This window comes from Lonchura striata, unplaced genomic scaffold (genome assembly GCF_046129695.1).
Source record: "Lonchura striata isolate bLonStr1 unplaced genomic scaffold, bLonStr1.mat Scaffold_82, whole genome shotgun sequence".
Classification (NCBI taxonomy): Eukaryota; Metazoa; Chordata; class Aves; order Passeriformes; family Estrildidae; genus Lonchura; species Lonchura striata.
In genome coordinates, this window is record NW_027461187.1 from 2556319 (window position 1) to 2565123 (window position 8805).

The window sequence follows — 8805 nt, forward strand, 5'->3', positions numbered from 1 at the left end:
ACGGAAACAAAGCTCCAGGGTAACACAGAGAGGCTGCCTGTAATCAGTGCTCCATTGTGACCCTGTGGAGCAAAAGGAGACCGTTGTGACACTGCAAACCCCCATGGTCCATTGGTCCACAGGTCCATTGTGACATTGCAGGACTCATGGAACAGAGGAGTCACATGACACTGTGGGGCCTGTGGAACCATGGAGAACATTGTGACACTGCAAGGCCTCAAGGAATCATTAGGACTGTTATATGTCTATAGGATAATTCGTGCAAATAAAATTGTCGTCTCTTTTATAGTTATGTGCTGTTAAATTATACTCTTATAGGAAGTTTTTAAATCGCACAAGCCAGCAACAGCGATTGCAACACCATGTCAAAGCCACCTGGACGAGAGAGGGAGGACTTTATTTACAAGCGAACGAAAGTGGCCAGCCCAGAGAGGGATCATGCATCAAGGTTGTCCGAGAAACACCCGGACGATAAATACACGATAAATATCCGAGACCGAGATAGTCAGAGCCATCAGGGAGGTACATCTCAAATCCGAATTCCGGGACTGCAAACACAGGTGTTCATCACTCTCCGGACACGTATTGTTCAACTTGCCACAGAGAAAAGAACTCCACATGAATACATGCACTTTGAAAAGGAAGAAAGGGGACTCTGGCTCAGGCAAGGAAAATCGTATAAAAATGGGTCAGACAGGACGGTCGGTGTGAAGCATAGAGGACCCTCTGCTGCAGCTGTCAAACCTGTGTCTCACCCGGTGGCAATCCCGGGCTCCACACTGACTTTTTTTTATAGTGGCTTTTTTTCATTTTTCTCAAAGTTTATATTTGGTACACTTAATAACTTTTATTAAATTAAAAATTAATAACTTGGAGCCTTGCATTTCTAACATGTTCATCACATTCAGTTTCTCATGATAAGCCTATCTACTTCTGCTAATTCTGAGATGGGGAAAATGAACTGTCATGATTCCCGCTTGCACTAGGGGATTGTGACACGGGCTGACTTTGTGATGCCAGAGTCTTCTGTGCCATCACAGCGCAACTGTATGACATCCCAGAGTGCTAGAGCAGCACTGGCTCTGTGACATCACAAGGGGGATTTGTGAGATCCCAGGGTGGGCTGTGACATCCCAGGAGGCAGTGTGACATCTCAGGGGCTCTGTGACCTTACTGGGGAGGTCACTTCAAGCCAGCTCCCACTCACAGTTCCTCCCAGAGAAGTCCAAAGCTGCTCGTGCCCGGTGGCATCCCGTGTCCCTCTGGGTCCCCCTGCCCCTGGCGCTGCAGCCTCCCCCTGAGGATGTTCGAGGAGATCAAGCCCAGAGCCTGACACGGGGACAGGGACTCAGGGCCGTCACAGTTGGAACAGGGAGACAGGGACCCCCTAGCAGCATCCCTGTGCCCCCAGGGCCAGAGCTTGGCCAGGGCTCCTTCACCCTCTTATGAAGGAGGGCTTGAGAGCACTTTAAAAATCCCCAGCAGGGGAGTAGCATAAAACAGCTTTAATATTAAGTGACAGCACCACAGAGTTCCTTGGCAAGAGTCACTCTGCTCCTGACTGGACACTTCAGGCACACCAAGGAAACAAAGCAACAACAAAACCAAACAAAATCCAGGCAATCAAACCAAAAAGGAGTCAAGAACTGTCCCGGTGTCTGTGTGTCTCTGTGTGTTTGTGTGTGTGTGTGTGTGTGTGGGTGTGTGTGTGTGTGTGTGGGTGTGTGTGACGAAAGGACAGTGAGGGCAAGGATAAAAGGAATACAGCCTAAAAGCTAAACAGAGCTGTGGAATAACACTTAACAATATTCAACTTCGCTTAGAACTTCTATTAAGCTTCACAAATTAGCAAAAGAACAACTCTTAGCAGCATTTAACTTTGCTTACAGCTTGTGACTTTGTCGCTATAAGACACGTGAAAGCACGACGCGAGCCACCTGCTATTTTCAAGGTAAAGAGAAAAGTTTATTCTCTGACTCCAACTTTTATACTTTCCCAAAGGTGACATTGGATTGGAGAGTGAATGGACCACCTGTCCAAAGACATTGGACAAAGCACTAGTACATCAAGTTTGTCCAGCCCCATAAAAGATTGTAAACAATATGTTGTTGACAGAAATTGTGTGGGAAGGTTCTCCAACAGAATGGAAACTCAGAAGGCTTTAGAAAATCTTAAGAATCAGGGTGACATGACTTAACCTTACTTCCAGGCCTGACTGGCTCAGCTATCCAAGGCAATCAAAGCCCTCAGAGAGCAGCATTTCTGCCACATTTCCCTGAGCACAGGCACTCCTGTGTGCACACAGACACAAAGAGTCACTACAAGGCACCTGTGAGAAATTCCCCTGAGCAAAGGGAAATGCTCCCTGTGGAGGCTTTGGCATCTCCCCAGGAAATGAAGGGTTGAGCCTGGAGCAGACAGTGTCTGTGATGAGCTCCAGAGGAGCTGAGCCCAGGGGCTGCTGGCCAAGGCCCTGGCCCAGTGAGCATTTCTCAGCTGGCAGGGCGGCCTGAGAAGGGGAGAGGGGAATGCACCAGACCAGGAACCATGGAACCAAGGGACCATTGTTACACTGTGGGGCCATGTGAGAAGAAGTGACCATTGGGACACTGTGGGGCCTTGTGAGACCAAGGGGCCATTGGGACACTGTGGGACCATGTGAGATCAAGAGACCATTGGGATACTGTGAGTCCTCATGGATTCATGGACACCACTGTGACATTGCTGGGCCTCATGGAAGCAAGGGGACCCTGGTGACGCCGTGTGCCTCAGTGGAATGTAGGCATCATTGTGACACTGTGAGGCCCCATCCAGCCAAGGCTCCATTGGGACACTGCGAGACCCCACGGAAACAAAGCTCCAGGGTAACACAGAGAGGCTGCCTGTAATCAGTGCTCCATTGTGACCCTGTGGAGCCAAAGGAGAGCGTTGTGACACTGCAAAGCCCCATGGTCCATTGGTCCAAAGGTCCATTGTGACATTGCAGGACTCATGGAACAGAGGAGTCACATGACACTGTGGGGCCTGTGGAACCATGGAGAACATTGTGACACTGCAAGGCCTCAAGGAATCATTAGGACTGCTATATGTCTATAGGATAATTTGTGCAAATAAAATTGTCGTCTCTTTTATAGTTATGTGCTGTTAAATTATACTCTTATAGGAAGTTTTTAAATCGCACAAGCCAGCAACAGCGATTGCAACACCATGTCAAAGCCACCTGGACGAGAGAGGGAGGACTTTATTTACAAGCGAACGAAAGTGGCCAGCCCAGAGAGGGATCATGCATCAAGGTTGTCCGAGAAACACCTGGACGATAAATACACGATAAATATCCGAGACCGAGATAGTCAGAGCCATCAGGGAGGTACATCTCAAATCCGAATTCCGGGACTGCAAACACAGGTGTTCATCACTCTCCGGACACGTATTGTTCAACTTGCCACAGAGAAAAGAACTCCACATGAATACATGCACTTTGAAAAGGAAGAAAGGGGACTCTGGCTCAGGCAAGGAAAATCGTATAAAAATGGGTCAGACAGGACGGTCGGTGTGAAGCATAGAGGACCCTCTGCTGCAGCTGTCAAACCTGTGTCTCACCTGGTGGCAATCCCGGGCTCCACACTGACTTTTTTTTATAGTGTCTTTTTTTCATTTTTCTCAAAGTTTATATTTGGTACACTTAATAACTTTTATTAAATTAAAAATTAATAACTTGGAGCCTTGCATTTCTAACATGTTCATCACATTCAGTTTCTCATGATAAGCCTGTCTACTTCTGCTAATTCTGAGATGGGGAAAATGAACTGTCATGATTCCCGCTTGCACTAGAGGATTGTGACACGGGCTGACTTTGTGATGCCAGAGTCTTCTGTGCCATCACAGCGCAACTGTATGACATCCCAGAGTGCTAGAGCAGCACTGGCTCTGTGACATCACAAGGGGGATTTGTGAGATCTCAGGGTGGGCTGTGACATCCCAGGAGGCAGTGTGACATCTCAGGGGCTCTGTGACCTTACTGGGGAGGTCACTTCAAGCCAGCTCCCACTCACAGTTCCTCCCAGAGAAGTCCAAAGCTGCTCGTGCCCGGTGGCATCCCGTGTCCCTCTGGGTCCCCCTGCCCCTGGCGCTGCAGCTCCCTGCTGAGGATGTTCGAGGAGATCAAGCCCAGAGCCTGACACGGGGACAGGGACTCAGGGCTGTCACAGTTGGAACAGGGAGACAGGGACCCCCTAGCAGCATCCCTGTGCCCCCAGGGCCAGAGCTTGGCCAGGGCTCCTTCACCCTCTTATGAAGGAGGGCTTGAGAGCACTTTAAAAATCCCCAGCAGGGGAGTAGCATAAAACAGCTTTAATATTAAGTGACAGCACCACAGAGTTCCTTGGCAAGAGTCACTCTGCTCCTGACTGGACACTTCAGGCACACCAAGGAAACAAAGCAACAACAAAACCAAACAAAATCCAGGCAATCAAACCAAAAAGGAGTCAAGAACTGTCCCGGTGTCTGTGTGTCTCTGTGTGTTTGTGTGTGTGTGTGTGTGTGTGGGTGTGTGTGTGTGTGTGTGTGGGTGTGTGTGACGAAAGGACAGTGAGGGCAAGGATAAAAGGAATACAGCCTAAAAGCTAAACAGAGCTGTGGAATAACACTTAACAATATTCAACTTCGCTTAGAACTTCTATTAAGCTTCACAAATTAGCAAAAGAACAACTCTTAGCAGCATTTAACTTTGCTTACAGCTTGTGACTTTGTCGCTATAAGACACGTGAAAGCACGACGCGAGCCACCTGCTATTTTCAAGGTAAAGAGAAAAGTTTATTCTCTGACTCCAACTTTTATACTTTCCCAAAGGTGACATTGGATTGGAGAGTGAATGGACCACCTGTCCAAAGACATTGGACAAAGCACTAGTACATCAAGTTTGTCCAGCCCCATAAAAGATTGTAAACAATATGTTGTTGACAGAAATTGTGTGGGAAGGTTCTCCAACAGAATGGAAACTCAGAGGGCTTTAGAAAATCTTAAGAATCAGGGTGACATGACTTAACCTTACTTCCAGGCCTGACTGGCTCAGCTATCCAAGGCAATCAAAGCCCTCAGAGAGCAGCATTTCTGCCACATTTCCCTGAGCACAGGCACTCCTGTGTGCACACAGACACAAAGAGTCACTACAAGGCACCTGTGAGAAATTCCCCTGAGCAAAGGGAAATGTTCCCTGTGGAGGCTTTGGCATCTCCCCCGGAAATGAAGGGTTGAGCCTGGAGCAGACAGTGTCTGTGATGAGCTCCAGAGGAGCTGAGCCCAGGGGCTGCTGGCCAAGGCCCTGGCCCAGTGAGCATTTCTCAGCTGGCAGGGTGGCCTGAGAAGGGGAAAGGGGAATGCACCAGACCAGGAACCATGGAACCAAGGGACCATTGTTACACTGTGGGGCCATGTGAGAAGAAGTGACCATTGGGACACTGTGGGGCCTTGTGACACCAAGGGACCATTGGGACACTGTGGGACCATGTGAGATCAAGAGACCATTGGGATACTGTGAGTCCTCATGGATTCATGGACACCACTGTGACATTGCTGGGCCTCATGGAAGCAAGGGGACCCTAGTGACGCCGTGTGCCTCAGTGGAATGTAGGCATCATTGTGACACTGTGAGGCCCCATCCAGCCAAGGCTCCATTGGGACACTGCGAGACCCCACGGAAACAAAGCTCCAGGGTAACACAGAGAGGCTGCCTGTAATCAGTGCTCCATTGTGACCCTGTGGAGCCAAAGGAGACCGTTGTGACACTGCAAACCCCCATGGTCCATTGGTCCACAGGTCCATTGTGACATTGCAGGACTCATGGAACAGAGGAGTCACATGACACTGTGGGGCCTGTGGAACCATGGAGAACATTGTGACACTGCAAGGCCTCAAGGAATCATTAGGACTGTTATATGTCTATAGGATAATTCGTGCAAATAAAATTGTCGTCTCTTTTATAGTTATGTGCTGTTAAATTATACTCTTATAGGAAGTTTTTAAATCGCACAAGCCAGCAACAGCGATTGCAACACCATGTCAAAGCCACCTGGACGAGAGAGGGAGGACTTTATTTACAAGCGAACGAAAGTGGCCAGCCCAGAGAGGGATCATGCATCAAGGTTGTCCGAGAAACACCCGGACGATAAATACACGATAAATATCCGAGACCGAGATAGTCAGAGCCATCAGGGAGGTACATCTCAAATCCGAATTCCGGGACTGCAAACACAGGTGTTCATCACTCTCCGGACACGTATTGTTCAACTTGCCACAGAGAAAAGAACTCCACATGAATACATGCACTTTGAAAAGGAAGAAAGGGGACTCTGGCTCAGGCAAGGAAAATCGTATAAAAATGGGTCAGACAGGACGGTCGGTGTGAAGCATAGAGGACCCTCTGCTGCAGCTGTCAAACCTGTGTCTCACCCGGTGGCAATCCCGGGCTCCACACTGACTTTTTTTTATAGTGGCTTTTTTTCATTTTTCTCAAAGTTTATATTTGGTACACTTAATAACTTTTATTAAATTAAAAATTAATAACTTGGAGCCTTGCATTTCTAACATGTTCATCACATTCAGTTTCTCATGATAAGCCTATCTACTTCTGCTAATTCTGAGATGGGGAAAATGAACTGTCATGATTCCCGCTTGCACTAGGGGATTGTGACACGGGCTGACTTTGTGATGCCAGAGTCTTCTGTGCCATCACAGCGCAACTGTATGACATCCCAGAGTGCTAGAGCAGCACTGGCTCTGTGACATCACAAGGGGGATTTGTGAGATCTCAGGGTGGGCTGTGACATCCCAGGAGGCAGTGTGACATCTCAGGGGCTCTGTGACCTTACTGGGGAGGTCACTTCAAGCCAGCTCCCACTCACAGTTCCTCCCAGAGAAGTCCAAAGCTGCTCGTGCCCGGTGGCATCCCGTGTCCCTCTGGGTCCCCCTGCCCCTGGCGCTGCAGCCTCCCCCTGAGGATGTTCGAGGAGATCAAGCCCAGAGCCTGACACGGGGACAGGGACTCAGGGCCGTCACAGTTGGAACAGGGAGACAGGGACCCCCTAGCAGCATCCCTGTGCCCCCAGGGCCAGAGCTTGGCCAGGGCTCCTTCACCCTCTTATGAAGGAGGGCTTGAGAGCACTTTAAAAATCCCCAGCAGGGGAGTAGCATAAAACAGCTTTAATATTAAGTGACAGCACCACAGAGTTCCTTGGCAAGAGTCACTCTGCTCCTGACTGGACACTTCAGGCACACCAAGGAAACAAAGCAACAACAAAACCAAACAAAATCCAGGCAATCAAACCAAAAAGGAGTCAAGAACTGTCCCGGTGTCTGTGTGTCTCTGTGTGTTTGTGTGTGTGTGTGTGTGTGTGGGTGTGTGTGTGTGTGTGTGGGTGTGTGTGACGAAAGGACAGTGAGGGCAAGGATAAAAGGAATACAGCCTAAAAGCTAAACAGAGCTGTGGAATAACACTTAACAATATTCAACTTCGCTTAGAACTTCTATTAAGCTTCACAAATTAGCAAAAGAACAACTCTTAGCAGCATTTAACTTTGCTTACAGCTTGTGACTTTGTCGCTATAAGACACGTGAAAGCACGACGCGAGCCACCTGCTATTTTCAAGGTAAAGAGAAAAGTTTATTCTCTGACTCCAACTTTTATACTTTCCCAAAGGTGACATTGGATTGGAGAGTGAATGGACCACCTGTCCAAAGACATTGGACAAAGCACTAGTACATCAAGTTTGTCCAGCCCCATAAAAGATTGTAAACAATATGTTGTTGACAGAAATTGTGTGGGAAGGTTCTCCAACAGAATGGAAACTCAGAAGGCTTTAGAAAATCTTAAGAATCAGGGTGACATGACTTAACCTTACTTCCAGGCCTGACTGGCTCAGCTATCCAAGGCAATCAAAGCCCTCAGAGAGCAGCATTTCTGCCACATTTCCCTGAGCACAGGCACTCCTGTGTGCACACAGACACAAAGAGTCACTACAAGGCACCTGTGAGAAATTCCCCTGAGCAAAGGGAAATGCTCCCTGTGGAGGCTTTGGCATCTCCCCAGGAAATGAAGGGTTGAGCCTGGAGCAGACAGTGTCTGTGATGAGCTCCAGAGGAGCTGAGCCCAGGGGCTGCTGGCCAAGGCCCTGGCCCAGTGAGCATTTCTCAGCTGGCAGGGCGGCCTGAGAAGGGGAAAGGGGAATGCACCAGACCAGGAACCATGGAACCAAGGGACCATTGTTACACTGTGGGGCCATGTGAGAAGAAGTGACCATTGGGACACTGTGGGGCCTTGTGAGACCAAGGGACCATTGGGACACTGTGGGACCATGTGAGATCAAGAGACCATTGGGATACTGTGAGTCCTCATGGATTCATGGACACCACTGTGACATTGCTGGGCCTCATGGAAGCAAGGGGACCCTGGTGACGCCGTGTGCCTCAGTGGAATGTAGGCATCATTGTGACACTGTGAGGCCCCATCCAGCCAAGGCTCCATTGGGACACTGCGAGACCCCACGGAAACAAAGCTCCAGGGTAACACAGAGAGGCTGCCTGTAATCAGTGCTCCATTGTGACCCTGTGGAGCCAAAGGAGACCGTTGTGACACTGCAAACCCCCATGGTCCATTGGTCCACAGGTCCATTGTGACATTGCAGGACTCATGGAACAGAGGAGTCACATGACACTGTGGGGCCTGTGGAACCATGGAGAACATTGTGACACTGCAAGGCCTCAAGGAATCATTAGGACTGTTATATGTCTATAGGATAATTCGTGCAAATA